This window comes from Lemur catta, chromosome 7, assembly GCF_020740605.2.
Source record: "Lemur catta isolate mLemCat1 chromosome 7, mLemCat1.pri, whole genome shotgun sequence".
Classification (NCBI taxonomy): domain Eukaryota; kingdom Metazoa; phylum Chordata; class Mammalia; order Primates; family Lemuridae; genus Lemur; species Lemur catta.
Window position 1 is genome coordinate 59,962,433 of NC_059134.1, and position 20,026 is coordinate 59,982,458.

Genomic DNA, 20,026 nt, shown 5'->3' on the forward strand with positions numbered 1-20,026 from the left:
CCTTGGTAACTGAAGGCATGGAAATGAGATGGGGCTTGGCTCATGCAGAAAGAAGTGGGAAGACTGGCTTGATTAGTTCAGAGTATACCCTGTGGAATAGTGGGAATTAAGGTTGAATAAATGACCTGAGTCCATACAGTGGAGGACTTGGAAAATTAAGCCAAAGAATTTAGATGTGATCATTTAGGGAGAAGAAAACCGTGCAAGGTTTCTGAGCAGGAGAGAGAGAGACTTGAAAATGAGAGTGGTGTGGAGCCTCCTGAGGAAGGACCTTCCTGGTTTAGAGGCTGGAATCCTAATAGGCAGGGCCTTCCCAGTGCTGACCAAGTGGGGGTGTGGTTTGGCAGTCTTGCCATGGGCGGCCAGAATTTCTGCCCCAGTGACTCTTCCTGCTCTGCCACTGACTCACCCCATTGACCTGGCCTGCATGACTTTCCTTCTGCTTGCTGTCTGATCCACAGAACGCTGAGGCTGCCCAGGATGATGTGAGGCTGCGCTGACCAACAGTGGGTGGGATGGGGCAATGAATAAGCATTCCTGTCCCTTTGCCCCTGTCCTGGGTAGAGGCTAATTCTAAGCCAGACTGCCGAGGATCACTGTGTCCCAGCCTGCGGAGGCTGTCCACCTGGAGGTAAGTCAAAATGGTTCCTGCCTGCTCTCTTCTTTTTCATAGGTCAGCTTTTTCCTGAGCAGGATTTCTGCTACTTTCTTTTTCCCTGATCCATGTTCTTCAAAGTAATCATCTTTCAATAACTTGAAGCAGGGAGTGATTTGTAACTATGGGAGAGGGGGTCCAGAGGTTTTCACTGGGCCCTTGCTCTGAGGTAAATTGCCCAAAATTCTTGTAAGCGAGCCACTAAAAATGGCTTTTACTTATCAGGGCCACTGCAGAGAAATCCTGGTCTTAAACCATTATTTCTCAGCTACTGGGTTTCAGAACCATTCTTGGTATGCTTGAGAGTCCTGAATTATCTCCCTCCTCTTGACCAGGAGAATGAAAGACGGAAGTGAGGAGCAGTGCAGGGGCAGCTGTATGGATGGATATGTGCTGCGAGTTAGGGCATCTGGGTTTCTAGTCCTGACGGTTCCTAACCAGCTTTTTAACCAAGGACAAATTGCCTAACACCAATAGACTGGCTTTTCTCCTATGTAAACAGGTACAGTTTGGGTTATATGATTCTTGAAGATTATATGATTTTTGAAGGGCCAAAATTTACGATTATGTAATGTATGGTTATAAAGTAGTGTAATAGTTTAATTTTTGACACGTGACAGATACTGTACATATCTTGCCCCCTCGGTTGCAATTGTGGGACAATTATAATACAATGTTTGTAAGTTTGTCCCTTTCAAAGTAATTGTGTTCTCAGCCTTTACATTTATTCCGGCGAGGCTGCCAGTGCTCAGAACATTCTTGGCCTCTGACCCAATTTTTTGAGTACCCTCAGAGGTGGCAAACCTTCACTCTTGCTTGGTGGATTCAATTTTTGGAAACACTCAGAAGATACTGTGAGCCAAAAAATCAAGTAAGGCAATACCTTTTTTGGTGAAGAGTGAGGTGTGACTATAAAAGAGTGTAAGTCCTATTTTTTCTGTGTGTCTCACATGGAATAGACTTTAAAGGCAGTTCCCAAATAAGTATTTCGTTAGAATAAGTAAATGGCTTCCTAAGGAGAGTATTTTGGTTACAGTTTTCATCTGATTTAATAACATTGGAAATGTATGCTTAAAAAATGAGTCACCTCCCACAGAAGGTGAATTTGGTTTAAAAAAATGTCACATTATTTTATACTCACTGTGCATATGCTCACTTCTAGGTCAAGGTGACTAGAAAGTGGAGAAAATTAGCCTTTCTCCTGGTAGTCCTCCCAAATCACAAATGTGTTGAGGTCTGAAGAGGGTTAGAACATGTTGCTGTAGGAAATTGCAGCTGAGGAGCCATTACAGTCCCATCTCCGGAAGACCTGCAGAGTTAAGAGTTCTTCAGGCTGTGACAGCCACTGCTAACCAGCAGGCTAGAACCAATCAGGATGACTCCCAAGTGGTGGGGCTGAAGCAGATGGTTTGGTAGTCCCAGTCTTTTTTAGAAGAAATGATGTATTGATGTATTAAATCACTTCATTGATTTTTTTTTTTTTTTTTTGTCAGGAGTGGTGAGTTTGAGAAAAGGTAAGGGTGGGCAGGAGCTCATCTTGAATGCATTCAAATTAGGCTGATTATAGTACCCTGGAATCTGTTCCTGAAGATGGTGATCTTTTTTTTTTGAGACAGAGTCTCGCTCTGTTGCCCGGGCTAGAGTGAGTGCTGTGGCGTCAGTCTAGCTCACAGCAACCTCAAACTCCTGGGCTTAAGCGATCCTACTGCCTCAGCCTCCTGAGTAGCGGGGACTACAGATATGTGCCACCATGCCCGGCTAACTTTTTTCTGCATATATATTTTAGTTGGCCAGATAATTTCTTTCTATTTTTTTTTTAGTCGAGATGGCGGGGTGGGGGTGGGGGTGGGGGTCTCACTCTTGCTCAGGCTGGTCTCGAACTCCTGACCTTGAGCAATCCACCCACCTCGGCCTCCCAGAGTGCTAGGATTACAGGTGTGAGCCACCACGCCCGGCCCAATGGTGATCTTGTTAACTCATCAGTAAAATGAGGTGTTAGGCAGCTTGGTCCAAAGATTCTGTCACTAAGTTAATCATTTGCAATTCTCTTTCTTACTCTAGGCATTGTTTTCCTCATTTTTATATTGAAAAAATTAAGAGATGCTAAGAGTTCTAGATCTGAAAATCAGGTAGGCCTAAGGAGGTTTGAAGTGGGGGAGTATCTGTTTGTTCTAAGGTGTTTGGCTATTGGACTAGGGGTAGGAGTAGAATTTCCTTTTTACCCCCTAAATTTTAGTGGCTTTCTTCTCTTCTTATAGTCACAGCTGGGTAATCAAACATTAAGTAGCTATTTAATGAGAAACAGGCACTGGGAGCTTGCTCCTGAAAAACAATCACAGGACATGCTGGTCCTAAGAGAAGTCTTTCCTTAGTAGGGCCTATTGTTTGAAGGAGGTGGGGGTGAATTTCATCTAAATGGACAGTGTGGCTTGTGATTTAGAGGATTGGGAGACTTTGTTCCTGCTGTTGTTAATTTTAAGCCTTTATTTAAAGGGATTCTCATAGTGATTGGTGCAGAGGAATTCATTTAGAAAAAAAACCCCATGTAACCACAATTAGAAGTTAAATACCCAAGGAGGGGCAGTTGCTGGAGAGACAAAGTTGCTTTTCGGTACTTAGGTCCTACAGATGACTCCAATGAGAGAATAGGCTGCTTAGTGAGCTCACTAGGTGCTAGGCTGGAATATTCGGGCTACAAACAGAGGAGGATGTGAGCTGTTGAATCCATACCTCTTAATCTCCCTATTTCTCTTCTTTCCCTCAGTGCCCTTTAGTTTTAATTAGTATTATGTAAACAGCTTGCCAATCCCCTTAAAGTGGCAGGTCCATGACATTTTCTGCTGTTCACTTATGCTAGGTGTATGACTTGAAATTAGAGGAACTGACCTCTTTGACAATTTGCCTTTACTGGCTGCCTCACTGAAAGAATTCAGATTAGGGCCAGCTGGCTGTCATTGCATCAGGTAGCATTATTTAGTACCTACTGTGTGCAAACATTGTGCTGGAGTGGAGTTGATAAGTGAATAAGATGGTTTCTGCCTTCCAGGAGTTTAGTCAAGAGAAACATGTGAGTCAGCATGGACCCAAGGAGGGATGAAATTAAGTATGTGGAGGAACAAGCAATATGGGAACATGTAGAGGAAAGAACAATTGTTCCTGATTTTGCAGGCTATAAAGAGAGCTTGGGGAGGGAGAAGGTTTTTGAGCCAGGTTATAAAGGATGAATAGGAGTTCAGGTTTAGAAGATAGGGCATTTCAGGGAGGTCACACCATGGGCAAAGGCACAGAGCCTGAAAAATACCTGGCATGTTTGGGGCAAATGTGCTTGAGATAGAAGATATTTTATTTATTTATTTTTTTTGAGACAGAGTCTCACTCTATTGCCCAGGCTAGAGTGCCATGGCATCAGCCTAGCAGCTCACAGCAACCTCAAACTCCTGGGCTCAAGCAATCCTACTGCCTCAGCCTCCCAAGTAGCTGAGACTACAGGCATGCGCCACCATGCCCGGCTAATTTTTTCTGTATATTTTTAGTTGGCCAGATAATTTCTTTCTATTTTTAGTAGAGATAGGGTCTCGCTCTTGCTCAGGCTGGTCTCGAACTCCTGAGCTCAAACGATCCACCCGCCTCAGCCTCCCAAGTGCTAGGATTACAGGCGTGAGCCGCAGCGCCCGGCCTAGAAGATATTTTAGAGGAATGAGCTGGAGATGAGACTGGAAAGGAAATTTGAGGGCTGGATCTTGGTAACTTTAAGTCATGCCAAAGGATTTGGATTTTATTCTGCATGGAATTAGCTATTGAATGTTTTTGATATATGGAATAACACGACCCAATCCATGTTACTTTGGTCTTGGTCTTTGTTTTGTTTTGTTTTGTTTTTAGAGACATGATCTTGTTCTGTTGCCCAGGCTGGAGTGCAGTGGCATGTAACCTCGAACTCCTGGGCTGTAGCTATCCACCTGCCTCAGCTTCTCAAAGTTCTGGGATTACAGGAGTGACCTCTCACGTCCACCGGTCTTGGTCTATTTTTAAGTGTTAGGTTTTAGATTTTAGGGTTGAGAAGGTAAGGTGGTGGTCCTGGTTCTTATAGTACAATATAAAGTTTGCCAGGCATCTCATGTTTGGGGACTTGATTTCTCAGTTATATTTACTAAAGCAACTCTAAAGGCAGGCAGGAAGTGGTCAGAGCTGTGTCCCTTTAAACTGAGCCCCATACTCCCTAAAGATGGTTTTTACCTTAGGCTTATATTAATACATTATGCACAGTCTTCTTGCTAATAGGTGGCTTACTACTAATAATTCTTTGAGGATAACATTTCTCACAAGGGATGGGCTTCTGATTGTAGAGCAGAAACCAAAAACATTTTTTGGTTGAGTATTGAAAAATAGTATTTATATACTCATTCTAGGAAATATGAAAAATACAGAACAGTGTAAAGGAGAAAACTGAAATCACCCATAATTCCACCATCTGGAGAAAACTACTGTTCTCATGTTATTGTATTTCCTTTCAGTATTTTTTACCTGTACCTATTTCAGTTTTTGCATTTTCCAGATCATACATTACCTATAATTTTGTATTCTGATTTTTTCCAATTTCACATTTTTTTATTGTGGTAATTTGTATATACTCTTTGTAGATATTTCTAATGGCTGCATAATAGTCTATCATATAGGATTTTTATAGTGCTTTCACTTTTTTTTATTTTAAACAATGCAATTTTTGAAAAATCATAAATTTAGTGTACATAACAAATAAGTCCCCTGCAATTCACTCTTTTTTTTTTTTTTTTTGAGACAGAGTCTTGCTCTGCTGCCTGGGCTAGAGTGCCGTGGTGTCAGCCTAGCTCACAGCAACCTCAAACTCCTGAGCTCAAGCAATCCTTTTGCCTCAGCCTCCCGAGTAGCTGGGACTACAGGCATGCACCACCATGCCCAGCTAATTTTTTCTATATATTTTTAGTTGTCCAGATAATTTCTTTCTATTTTTTAGTGGAGACGGGGGTCTCGCTCTTACTCAGGCTGGTCTCGAACTCCTGACCTTGAGCGATCCTCCCGCCTCAGCCTCCCAGAGTACTAGGATTACAGGCGTGAGCCACTGCGCCTGGCCTACAATTCGCTCTTTACCCTAATCCTGCTCTGCAGAAGTAAACATAATTGGCTGGGCATGGTGGCTCATGCCTATAATCCTAGCACTCTGGGAGGCTGAAGCAGAAGGATTGCTGGAGCCCAGGAGTTTGAGGTTGCTGTGAGCTAGGCTAATCCTGCAGCACTCTAGTTCAGGCAACAGAGTGAGAGTCTGTCTCAAAAAAAAAAAAAAAAAAAGAGAAGTAACCATAATTTAATAGTTTCTGGTGTGTTTTTCCATGAACATTATTATGCATAAGTTTTGTCTACATTTATTAGACAACATAACAGGAGTTATTTTCTCATGTTATATGTCTGCAAGTAGATTACTGGATTAGATGATATGAGATTAATTTTTTTCCTAATTGTATATCATGGTACAGTTTAGAAAACATGAAAAATAAGGCGTTAAGGGAGAAAGTAAAAAGCACCTATAATTCCACAACTAGAAATGAACCTATTTGTATATGTGTGTGTATATTTATGTGTGTGTGTATGATCTATCTATCTGTCTATAAACATTTCTATATGTAGTTTAAAAAATAAATTGGGGTCATACTATAATGGTTACATATCCTGGTTTTTAAATTCAACAAGATTTCTTGAGTATTTCCCCATGTCATTAAAATTATTTGAAGCATTTTTTTTTTTTTTTTTTTTTGAAACAAAGTCTCGCTGTGAAGCTAGAGTGAGTGCTGTGGCATCAGCCTAGCTCACAGCAACCTCAAACTCCTGGGCTCAAGCAATCCTCCTGCCTCAGCCTCCCGAGTAGCTGGGACTACAGGCATGTGCCACCATGCCCGGCTAATTTTTTATATATATTTTCAGTTGTCCAGCTAATTTCTTTCTATTTTTAGTAGAGACGGGGTCCCACTCTTGCTCAGGCTGGTCTTGAACTCCTGACCTTGCCTGATCCTCCTGCCTCGGCCTCCTAGAGTACTAGGATTACAGGTGTGAGCCACCATGCCTGGCCTATATTCTAATCTTTTATTGCTGTGAATGGAATTATTTGATCAAAGAACATGAACTTTTTAAAAAAATTTTTTGGTAAAATATACATGACAATTTACCATTTTAACCTTTTTTTTTTTTTTTTTTTTCTTTTTTGAAACAAGATCTCACTCTGTCACCTCAGCTACAGTGCAGTGGTGTCATCATAGCTCACTGCAACCTCAAACTCCTGGGCTCAGTGATCCTCCTGCCTCAGCCTCCCAAGTAGCTGGGACTACAGGCATGGCATGCGCCATCGTGCCTGGCTCAATTTTCTACTTTTTGTAGGGGCTCAGGCTGGTCTCGAACTCCTTACCTTAAGCAATCCTCCCACCTTGTCCTCCCAAAGTCCTAGGATTACAGGCATGAGCCACCACACCCAACCCCTTTTAACTATTTTTAAGTGTATAATTCAGTGGCATTAAGTACATTTACAGTGTTGTGTAACCTAGACCACTATCCATTTTCAGAACATTTTTATCATCTCAAACAGAAACTCTGTGCCCATTAAACAGTACTTTCCATTTCCTTTCCCCTCAGCTCCTGGTGACTTCTATTGTACTTTTTATCTCTACGAATTTGCCCACTCTAGGTACTGCATAAGTGGGATCATACAATATTTGTCGTTTTGTGTCTGGCTTATTTTACTTAGCATAATGTTTGAATATGAACTTTTTTTTTTTTTTTGAGACACAGGGTCTTAGCAGTTGATTCAACATGATAGAAATGTTCAGCTGTTTCCTAGTGAATCATCTCTCTAAAGGAAAGGAGATACCTGTGTTGTTGTGTACATGTCGGGATGTTTAGCAGCATACTTAGTGGAGATTGCTTTGGTTTCATATTGTCATTTCAGTGTACAAGTGGAAACTACACTGCTTGTCAGTGTACTGAAGGACAGAAGGAACCAGATCTATTTGTTTGTTTCCTATTTATTGAAATTAAAGAAACAAGGAAGGCAAAGAATAGCACATAGGAAACCCTTTAGTGTCACAACCCAAAAGTAGAGATATGTCTTTTGATTTCATTTGAGTGTTTTGGCTCTTTCCTTCAATAATGAGCCATACTCTAGTCAATTGGACCACAACTAATCCCCATTGAGAAACGTTTTTTATTTTATTTTTTTTGAGACAGAGTCTCACTCTGTTGCTAAGGCCAGAGGGCAGTGGCCCAGTCATAACTCGTTGCAACCTTGAACTCCTGGGCTCAAGCGATTCCCCTGCCTCAGCCTCCTGAGGCTGAGGACCACAGACATTCGCCACCATACCCAGAAAATTTTAAAAAATTTTTTGTAGAGACGGGGTCTCACTGTGTTGCCCAGGTTGGTCACAAACTCCTGGCCTCGAATGATCCTCCTGCCTTGGCCTCCCAAAGTGCTGAGATTACAGGCATGAGCCACCACACCTGGCAAGAAGCCGTTTCTTTAGGTGTTAACTGTGGGTTATTGTTTTTATTTAGACGCAGGTAGTAAATATTTCAGACTTTACAGACCATATGGTTGCAACTACTCACCCCTGCCATTGGAGAACAAAAGCAACCATAAGGCCGGGCGCGGTGGCTCACACCTGTAATCCTAGCCCTCTGGGAGGCCGAGGCGGGTGGATCGCTCGAGGTCAGGAGTTCGAGACCAGCCTGAGCAAGAGTGAGACCCCGTCTCTACTAAAAATAGAAAGAAATTATCTGGCCAACTAAAAATATATATAGAAAGAATTAGCCGAGCATGGTGGCGCATGCCTGTAGTCCCAGCTATTCGGGAGGCTGAGGCAGTAGGATCGCTTAAGCCCAGGAGTTTGAGGTTGCTGTGAGCTAGGCTGATGCCACGGCACTCACTCTAACCTGGGCAACAAAGTGAGACTCTGTCTCAAAAAAAAAAAAAAAAGCAACCATAGACAATACTTAAATGAATGAGTGTGGCTGTGTTCTAGTTAAACTTGATTTACAAAATATGGGCAGCTGGCCTGCAGGCCATAGTTTGCTGTCCACTGGGAAAGTGGAAAGTACACTTGACGGAGAGTCAGAGGCCTAGTTTTGATGAGAAGTTATTTAAAAACTTAGCTTTGATGTCTGCTACTTACTGGCTGTGTCACTTTAGCCTCTCTGTGCCCTCATGTTTAAAATCAAAATGGTAATACCTTCCATAAGAAATAAGAATGACCAGTTGCACATATGACTAGATGTTTAACTATATCTTTAATTTGATAATGGAATTATAAATTAAAACAATAATATATTGTTTTCCATCCTATATGTCAGTAAAATTAAAAAATCTATTGGTGGAATGTATAGAAACAGGAATTTTTATCTTCTGTTGGTGGGACTATGAACTGCTACACCTTTTTGGATGGTAATTTGGGAGAACCTACTAACACTGAAAATGCACAAACTTTGTGAGCCATCAGTTCTAATTATTGATATATATTCTAGAGACATATTAGCTTGTTTGTAAAAAGAGGTGTGTATCAGTGTTATCAATGCAGCATCCTTTGTCATGACGAAATACTATGAACAACCTAAATGTCCATACATAGCAACATGGGAAATTAAAATTGTAGCACATCTTGACTATGGGATTTTTCTCAAACTTTTAAAAGTGTGGAGAATCCATTATATACTAATATGGGAACACATCAAAGAAATTTTTAAGTGAAAAGGGCAAGTAGCAGAACAAATTATACAGTATGATTACAGGTATATAGGTGAAACAGACATATGTGTGTATGTATATTTAGGAAGAGTGTGAAAGGTTATGCAACAAACTTCTAAGATCACTTCTAAGGAGGGGAGTGCCACTAGTGAGCGAATGTGGTTTGAGGCTTCATGAATGGAGAGTTTTAAATTTTACTCTAATACTTCTGTATTATATTATTTCACAGAGATAATGTATTCTTCTCCTTCCCAATTGTTTGGGTAGCTGGTGTGCCTGTCTGCACTTGCCTGGGTCAGGAGTGTGACAAAGTCAGCTGAATTCCCCAAGGCAGCTCTGCCCACATCAGTTGAGCTAGAAGCAGCTGCTGAGACCAGAACAGGGAGCACATGTGTGGGGGGAAAGCAGAGGTAGCATGTGCAGCTGGCTGGGAGAGACAGCCAAGACAGGCCAATTCCAGTTTACCAACAGTGACTCTCACATGTCATATCTTGACATTCTCCAAATTACTTTACCCTCCGTTATCACACTCGACCCTGTGGATAATTCAATGAAAATGGAGCCAGGGATGATGATAAGAAAGGGAGCAATCCAAACATGGGACAACATGAAATGGTGCATGTGGAAATAGTTTTTTCTTTCATTAAAAAAATATATACAAGGATATTCAATACGACATTGTTTGAAATAGTAACCAGATTGAAAATAGCCATGTCTATAAGTAGATAAAATTATGGTATATCATTTATATGGACTAATATTATGCAGCTTTTTAAAAGTAGTAGAATTTTATTTATTAACACGAGGAAATGTTGATAAATTATTAAGTGAGATAAAAAAGTTGCAAAGCAATGTATAAAAGGTAAACCTAGTTTTCTAAAAATAGAAAACAAAAAATCCTCTTAATATATTTGTACTTATTTTTTGAGGAGCACAGAAAAATAGTAACCATTTCTCCTGTGGGAGGCCTTGAAAAGGAATGGGAAGGGGCTGGGAGATTACTAATTTTGTCTTTTTAGACTTTGTATTGCTTCATTGGTTTTGGAGAACAAGGAAAACAAACTTGTGTAAGTAAGTAATGAGGTTTCTTAAACATCTTTTCACCTTAATTGATTTTTAATAGGTAGCTTTTGTTTTTTAGTGAGTTAATGAAGTAAAGAATTATGAAAGTAAAAATAGAGTTAATATGGAAATCTTCTCTTGGATTTAAGGGGGGCATCTGGGTATTGGAAAGAGAGTCAGGAGTCAAAGAACCAATTTTGTAATTGTAGCTCTCTACTTTCTAATGTGTAAGCTTTAATTTAATCAGGTCATTTAATAATTGTTAAATGAGGGCCTTAATCTCCTCATTTCCAAAATGAAGAGTTTATACAAGGAGATACTCCACAAATCTGTGATCCTATAATTGGACCACCTCTTGAGATTAGAATATTATATTTCATTTGTTTTAAAAGTGATTTTTTTTTTTTTTTGAGACAGAGTCTTGCTCTGTTGCCCAGGCTAGAGTGCCGTGGCGTCAGCCTAGCTCACAGCAACCTCAAACTCCTGGGCTCAGGCGATCCTACTGCCTCAGCCTCCCGAGTAGCTGGGACTACAGGCATGTGCCACCATGCCCAGCTAATTTTTTCTATGTACATATTTTTTTTAGCTATCCAAATCATTTCTTTCTATTTTTAGTAGAGACGGGGGTCTCGCTCTTGCTCAGGCTGGTCTCGAACTCCTGACCTCGAGTGATCCTCCTGCCTTGGCCTCTTAGAGTGCTAGGATTACAGGCATGAGCCACCGCGCCTGGCCAAGTGATATTTTAAAATATATTTTAACACTGAAATTGGGATTTATTTTATAATTGGGGATGTCTTTCAATTGTCAATGGCTGTTTTTTCCAGATTTTTATTATCTCAAATTGAGATATCATTTATGATGTAGGATAGTTTCACTTTTCATTGCCAATTTTTTTTTTTTCTTTCTTATTAACTAAAAGCTTGGCCCTTTCCTGGGCTTCCCTTGCCTCCAGTGCCATCAGATTTACTCACATCACCAAGATGTTCTGGATGGGGAGAAATGGCTGCGTATGTTATTCGAGTGTGCAAGGCTTTTGTGCATCCTTACTTATCTAGTAGATGTCCTCTGTGTAGCTGCTGTTTGAGAAATTGTGTAAATATATCTGTAGTCCTGAGGCATCCAACTTAGAGACTAATCAAAATTCAAGAGCACTATCTTAATTTTGCCAGGTGGGTTGGTTTTTTTTTCCTAATTAAAAGTTTAGCATACATACAGAAAAGTACACAAAGTGTATACAGCTTGATGACTTCCCACAAAGTGAACATGCTTATGTTGCTATGGCACCTACATCAAGAAACAGACCATCACCAGCAGACCCTTGGCCCCTTCCCGGTCACTACCTGCTGCTGTTTGTTTGTTTGTTTGTTTTAAACACAGTGAAAGTGTGCATAGGATGGTGGCTCTGTATGTTCACCATTGGGCAGCTCATGGTTATCTTGGGTGAGTCTTGGAAAGAGCTCCAGAGTAGGAGCCAGAAGACCAGAGTTGCACCGTGGCCCCATTGCTTCTGTGACTTTAGGCGAGGTAAACTTAACTTTTCTGAACTTCATTCCTGTTTGGTAAAGTAAAAATAATAATGCCCACCTCATAGAACTGTTGTGAAAGTCACGTGAAGTACTTTGTGAATGGGAAACACTTTGTCAGTGGTTAAGAGCCATATACAAATGCTTGTCATTTTGGGGAAGGGAGGTAGAATCTCAAGCAGGAGCTGATGTGACCCTGAAGGAGAGAAAATGAAGAACGATCCCAAAATCCATTCTCTTAACCACCCCTACTGTCTCTTTGTTGACATTTATGTTGCCACTGGATTTCTGTTAAATTCTCCCAAACTAGAAATAATATAAAGGACCTAAAAGGAATCCCCAGAGGTCTGAAATTTCTCCCAGAGTCTCTCACTTCCTCTCTTAATGCTGGTGCCCACTGGAGCTGTGCAAGGCAGAGGCCTCGGTAGAAGATCAACAAACTTCAGTTGCAAACGAATACACCACCCTTTACAGGCCTAATAAGCAAGTGTGATCCTACCATAGACTCTTCTGATTATATTCACACTGTTCCAAATGGGACCCAAGTCTATATCTCTAGCCCCAAATCATATCTTTCACTAGTTACTGTTTATGTCAGTAGATGCCTTATGTCTAAGACCTAACTCTCAAACTATCTGCTAGTATAGGATGATGGTTTAGATTATAGACTTTGGAGTGAGACAGACTTGGGTTTGAATCTTAAATTTGCTACTTTTTAGCCTCATTATCTTGGGCAACTTGTTCAACATATTGATACCTCTTCTGTAAATGAGGGTATTAATAGTATTTGCTTGATAGGCATGATGCTCTGCTCATTGAATGGAAGTTGTTATTGTTACTCTTGCATTCTTTTCTTGTTTTTTTGGCACACATGTTTATCTTTCCATTCCCTCAAGCTGGGAAATTTAGAGGTGCTTCTAGAATTTTCCTTTTCTCATTCTTCTTTTATATAGTCGTTCCGTGATATCCACAGGGGAATGGTTTCAGGAGTCCCCATGGATACTAGAATCTGAGGATGCTCAAGTCCCTTATATAAAATGGTATAGTATTTGTGTATAACCTATGCACATCCTCTGCATACTTTAAATCATCTCTAGGTTACTTATAATATCTAATACAATGTAAATGCTGTGTTAATAGTTGTATTGTTTAGGGAATAATGACAAGGAAAAAAAAGTCTATATATGTTCAACACAGATGCATTTTTTTTTTCCCTAAATATTTTCAATCCGAGTTTAGTCGACTGTATGGATGCAGAACCCACAGATACAGAGGGCCGACTGCAATTGGTTATCAGGGCCTGTCATAAGTAATTCTCAAGGCTGTTGCTTCTTCTTTATTGTCACTGTCTTACTACAGACATATATCACTTCTTGCTTAGAACAAATAATGGTTTTGTACTGCATTCTGCAAAGCTTTATAGAACTGACTGAAGAACCAAGTGGAAGCAGAAAGGACAGGGCTCCAAATATCCTTTACTTCAAACTGCCTACTTTTATCTTTATCCAGGGGTTCTATATAAAGATTTCATTTAAAGAAGGTTCACTTTTAAAATATAGTTTGAGGCCGCTCTGGGAGGCCAAGATGAGAGGATCCCTTGAGGTCAGGAGTTAGAGACCAGCTTGAGTAACATAGTGAGACCTCTTCTCTACAAAAAATAGAAAAATTAGCCAGGCATAGTGGTGTGTGCCTGTAGTTCCAGCTACTCGGGAGGCTGAGGCAGGAGGATTGCTTGAGCCCAGGAGTTTGAGGTTGCAGTGAGCTCTGATGATGCCACTGCACTCTACCCAGGGCAACAGAGCGAGACTTTTTCTCAAAAACAAACAAACAAACAAAAATATAGTTTGAAAACTTTCATTCATTCAGGAAATACTTATCAAGCACCTATGCTAGGCATTATGCTGAGTTCTAAGAATTTTGTGGTGAGCACAGTTTGTGATTTCATGGAACTTATGGTAGTGGAAGAAGGAGAAATTAATACAAAAAGGTATAATTTGAAACTGAGTGCTATGAAGGAAAGCAATATAGTGCTATGAGAATGCATAGTAGGAACTTGACCTAATCTAGGAGATTAGGGAGGTTTTACATGAGGAAGTAACATTTGACCTGAGATATGAAGGGTAAGTTGGAGTTAACTAGATGAGGAGGTGGGAAAAGAAAGGTCCATATAGAAGGAAGAGCATGGTCAACACTAGACTACACAGATATAACTTTCTGCTAATGAACTTTCAGTCTGTAATAGCATCTAGCATTTATCTCTGTATCAAATGTTGTGTTAAACACTTTACACGTACTGTCTTCTCAATACCTTATAACAACCTTCTGAGAAAGTACTGTTATTATTCTCATTTCACAGGTGGGGAAACTGAGGGCACAGAGAGGTTAAATTACTTGCCCAAGGTTGCACAGCTAGTAAGCTGTAGAGCCATAATTTGAATCAGGCTCTCTTCATTCCAGGCCTCATGCTTTTGGCCGTTATGCTCTATCACCTTCCTCTTGTTTCTTACCATTCCAGTCTGTACTTCATGCAGTTAGCTTTCGAAACATAGCCCTGCTCATGTTGCTCTCCTTTTCCTCTTCCCTTAAGAAACCTTGATTATCTTCCCATCACCTACAGTATAAAATCTGAATTTCTTAGCATGAAGCAAGTGCTTCACAATGTAGTACTACTTATCCTCCCTATCATCTGCTGCACCTTCCTAAAGCTGCGTGCCATTGCTCAACTGTAATATGCTCCGTTTTTGTACGTGCTATGTCTAGTATGCTTTTTTTTTTAAACTTCTCTTTTGGTGATAGCCCACTCATCCGTATACTTTAAGTATCCAGCTTAAATGGCAGTTCCTCTGTAAAGCTTTCCCCATCATTGCATCTTGAGTTAGTCAGTCTCTCATAATTCCTCTAAACCAGTGTCTTCTCCTATTTTCCCGTCCTGAAGTCTTCTCACTAAAGCGAGAATCTCAGCGGTCTCTTCAGCTCCCTGCCTTTCCCACACTATCCTATATGCTAAGAGTGTTGGCTCCACCTCTACAGTGCCTTTCAAAGCTACCTTTCTTTTTAGTTCCTATTGCCCTTGCCCTGGCACTGCAGTTTTCTTTCTACCTCTACAACTGCTACCTAATTCCATTTTAGCCTCTGGCCTCACTGCTGTGCTGGAATCTTCTTTTCAAAAGCACATATAGCATATCACTCTCCTGCCCAGGACACTTCAGTGCCTCCCACTGATCTTCTGTAAGTTACTCCCAGTTGGTCCCCATTAGCCTTGCCTGCGTTATCTCCCCTTCCTTTCAGCATTTCCCCCCCCCGCCCCCCCAGCCCATGTTCTTTGGCCTCTTATTATGGTTACAGATATGTTTCTTCCTCCACAGGATTATAAACTCGAGTTTCAAGACTGTGTAATTTGACCAGGCTGGGCAACATAGCGAGACTCATTTCTACAAAAAATAGAAAAATTATCCAGGCATGGTGGCATGCACCTGTAGTCCCAGCAACTAGAAAGGCTGAGGCAGGAGGATTGCTTGAGCCCAGGAGTTTGAGGTTGCTGTGAGCTATGATCATGCTGCTGCATTCCAGCCTAGGTAACAGAGTGAGACCCTATCTCTTAAAAAAATAGATACATAAAGTATAATTAATCTATGAATCCCCAGCATAGTATGTAGAGGTGTTTATTTCATGTTTAAGAATGTCCCTGGTTAAATTCGTTACTTCTAAGAGTAAAATACCTTATTTATTTTGGACAATTTGTGTATCGTAAAAAAGAGCTTGGCCCTAAAAAGAAGGAAATTTCAGTTATTTAGGAAAACTACTCTGTGCAATTTTGTACTTTTCAGTGATGCCAGATATGTGGGATTTATTTTATCAAATGGTGATCAAGTTATTTAGCATCTTTAAAAATGGGGATACCCTTTTCATGAGCTGTGGCAGAAACTATATGAATAATGAATGCTGAAGTTCTTCATATACATGAAGGCCTATACTGATTAGAGAGATATAGGACGTTGGTCAGGTGTGGTGGCTCACGCCTATAATCCTAGCACTTTGGGAGGCTAAGGCAGGAGGATCGCATGAGGCCAGGAGTTCAAGATACAGGATGTAGCTGAGGTATGCTGGAGAAGAGCACTAGATTTGGAAGACTTCACTTGTGAGTTCTGGCTCTGCAACCCTGGTGGTTGACCTCGAGGCAAGTATTTTCCTCTTACTGAGCCACAGGTTCCTAATCTGTAAAATTGGAATAAACTTGCTTGCCCCTTTGGGTTCTTTTGGGGGAGTTAATTGAGATCTGAGACACAGCCTTCCTTAAATTCTTGAAGTCTGTCCAAATGTTAGGGTTTTGTTTCATCATGCACATGTCAGTGCATTCCCACTTATTTCACTTATTAGTAACATATTAACAAGCTTGATTCTTGAGTCAATCTAGCTTCCTATTTAGAGGCCCAACTATGAACATTTGTGTTTGTTCATTTCTATGGGTGGTTAAAGGCATTCTGGCGTGGTAGAAAGACAAGTGGACTTGAAACCAGAACGACACAGGGGTCTCAGTGCTGTGTAGGACGGGGAAGATAAAGCAGAGCAGAGAGGCAGGGGAGGGAAGAAGGCCAGATACAGAAAGCTACATTTCTTTAGCCTGTTTAGGTAGATGTAGTTATAAAGTACACTTTGTGGCTTTTATTTATGAAAAGCTACCATGTAATGCCTTGGGGTTAGCTCCAATCACCTTTCATTGTATGCCACGCAAGGTTGGTACTACCAGTTTCCAAGGACCTCCTCCTTTCATCAGAAGATTAATGAAGCACCCACATGTGCCTCACTTTGAGAATGGGACCCAGTAGGGTAACAATATGCCTGTTTCTAGATTTGCTATTTGTGGAAAAGAAAACCCTAATTGGTAATGTTTTGACTAGATTTTTTTTTTTTAACTATTCTTAAATTTTTTTTAGAGATAGTGTCTCACTATCACCCAGTCTGGAGTACAGTGGGGCGGTCATAGCTCACTATAACTCAAACTCGTGGGCTCAGCTGGGTGTGGTGGCTCACACCTGTAATCCTAGCACTCTGGGAGGCCGAGGTGGGAGGATCGCCTGAGGTCAGGAGTTTGAGACCAGCCTGAGCAAGAGTGAGACCTCGGCTCTACTAAAAATAGAAAAAATTAGCTGTGCACTTGAGCCCAGGAGTTTGAGGTTGTGGTGAGCTAGGCTGATGTCATGGCACTCTAGCCCAGGCAACAGAGTGAGATTCTTGTCTCCAAAAAAAAAAAAAAAAAAAAAAAAAAACAAACTCCTGGGCTCAAGCAATCCTCCTGCCTCAGCCTCCTGAGTAGCTGGGACTACATGCAGCACCGCGCCTGGCTAATTTGAAAATTCTTTGTAGAGATAGAGTCTCACTATGTTGCTCAGGCTGGTCTTGAACTCCTGGCCTCAAGTGATCCTCCCACCTCAGCCTCCCAAAGTGCTGGGACCACAGGCATGAGCCACCGCACTGGGTCCTGTTTTGACCAGATTCTAAGGAGACTAGTTCTAATGTGAGATTTGTTGTCATCGTTGTCGTTGTTAAAATTGGTATCCTGCAGAAAGAATCATGGGAATTTTTGGAGATTTAGGTCTGATTTAATCCAATCCCCTTCTTTTAATGAGATCCTGGCATGGGTCTCAGTAACTTGTCTCTATGACTTGCCCTAAGCCACCTAGCTAGTAAGTGGCTGATCCAGAACTTACCTCCAAGGGCTTTCTTTCAGTACTATGGGTGCTGTCTCCAGGAGTTGCAGATCTTTACAGTAAAACTGTTCCCTCCATTTCAGTTTTTTTTTTTTTTTTGCCTTTCAGTTCTGTGTTTGTGAGCAAACAGTATGCTAGATGGATATGCTGCCTGTAGGGACAGAGCCATTTTACTCCCCTGTGACCATGAAACAGGGTAAAGAGGTTCTTAGGTGTTTTGTAGAAAGGCCTTCTTGAGGAGAACTGAGTGGGCCTCTTGGAGGTTATAATGAATCCTCTCTGGGTTTTGATCTGCCCTCTGCTTTTGTCCCCAGGAAGCCTCAGGCTTACCAACACTACCTCATTAATCAGCCAGTACCCTCTGGAGAGAGAGTGAGGCCGTGGTGGTAACAGCACTGGCCTTTCCTTTCAGCCTTCCCCTTCTCACTCTTGAGATATCCCCAGCATCCCTCTTAGTAGAAGACTTACTTGGTGCTTGCTGCTTCAGAGAAGTTTTGGTCCTTTAACGTTTGTAAAGCTCTTGCACCCCGAGAAAAAATTCTTTGGCAATTACTTTTTAAATTAGAGCTGTTAGATTGTTTTGATTAAAAAGTTGATTTTTATGAGGAGGTAGAAGTACAAGGCTTCTTTGAGCCACTGAGAATGTGCGAGCTTTTATTCGTTTATTCAGTGATTGTCTATTTAAGAGCAGTAAAGAATAATGTAGATGACAACTCACTGTTTGTATGACTAAGTCATGTAAGTCAGTCACTTAATTCTTGAGCCTCAGATTTCCTTATCTTTAAAAGCACCTGGTGCAATGCCTTTGAGTCTTTTCTCTGCCACTTTATGTCCTGGCATAATAAATACCTAAAGATTGTCATTATTGTTGTTGCTGTTACTGTTGTAATTAATAGTAATGAACATTTAGTATGTACCAGGCACTATGCTAAACACATCCCATGCTTTATTTTGTTTAATCTTCACAGTAATCCAACGAGGTATATACAGTGGTTATCCCTATTTTACAGAAAAGGAAACTGAGAATTAGAAAGATTTAAATAACTTGCCCAGGGTCACATAGCTAGTAAGTGTTGGAGCCAAAATTTGAGCCCACTTGGGTCTTATCCCAGAGCCTGTCCTCTGCAGTCCTCTCATCTAATTCTCAGGACAGTCTATAACTTTATAGGCCTGCCTGGAAGGGTGGAAGGTTTGGGTAAAGGCATAAATGACTCCAGACATTAAAGCCAGGCCAGGTCATAGAGGGCCTTGAATGCCAGGCTAATTATTTATATTATAATCATCCTATTTCTGGGCAGTCTCAGGGGACTTGCTCTCTCTCAGTCTTTTTTGTTTGAACTTTAAAAAATGCCACTATACATTAAAAACTACAGTGTAACGTTTTTAAACAAGATCAATAAAATGAACACCCATACACCTACCTACCCAGCTCAGGAGACAGAACATTACTAGACCCTTTGAAATGCCTTTTGTGCTCCTAATCTGTCACTCACTACCTACCTCCAACCTCTATCTGAACTCTCTCCTGAATTTTGTTGGTCATTTCTTACTTTTCTTTTTTACTTACTTTCTTTTTCTAAAATGATTTTGCCACTCCTTTTCTAGTCTTTTGGGGACAATGAGCAGAGGCTTGCAGAATCAGGCAGGAGCCATTGTGGCCTGCCTGTTGCCTCACTAGGCTGTGCGAAGGGCTGGGGAAGTTCCATGCTGCCACAGGATGGGGGAAGGGGAGGCAAAGGCTGGAGAAACTGGCCAGGCTCCCTGGGCTGTCCTGAAGAGCTGGCCCAGACACTTGGCAACTTCGCAGAGAGATTCCAGAGGAGAGTTCAGCCCCTGAAAGGCTGCACAGCTGGAAGCTGTTGCCTTGAGTTTAGAGCAAGGAGTGAGTCTGGGGAGATCTCTCTTACTCTTTTGAGACACAGTATCAATTCTGTCAGGGGCTGGGAAGCTTTAGGGCTGACACATGCCATATATGCCCAGGGCCATTTTAGCAAGCCTGCCTCCTATTTTTCACCTCATACATTTTCTGGAGTGTTGATTGTGCCAGTCTTTAAAATACGTTTGCCACTTTGCTTTTCTATAAAAGTTTTGGTTATTTGCTTTGCCTTTGCTTTGTTTTATGGTGCTCCTTTGAATAAGAACTTCCCTTTCTACTATTAATAATAGTGATTGCTAATAAGACTTAAAATGATACTGTGGGACTAGGCTATAGGGCCTGGGAGAAGCAGTGGGTGATGGGGAGTCTCTGCAGCAATGGGCCTTAGTCTGACCCCTGCTCATACCTCGTCCCCACCACTCACCAACCACAGTCCTTCTCTGT

At 41.2% G+C, this 20,026-nt stretch overlaps 1 protein-coding gene across 3 annotated transcripts in view; it reads left to right on the top strand.

The window, feature by feature from the left end:
* The window catches only part of NUMA1 (nuclear mitotic apparatus protein 1), a 66,064-nt gene that overhangs the window by 8,534 nt on the left and 37,504 nt on the right, over positions 1-20,026 (top strand). Inside the window, exon 1 of one of the 3 annotated variants that reach the window (XM_045555561.1) lies at positions 385-631. The exons of the other annotated variants lie outside the window; for them this stretch is intronic. The gene's annotated coding sequence lies outside the window, so the exon portion shown is untranslated. Of the gene's footprint in view, positions 1-384; positions 632-20,026 lie in introns of those variants that run through there. 3 annotated transcript variants of the gene reach the window in all.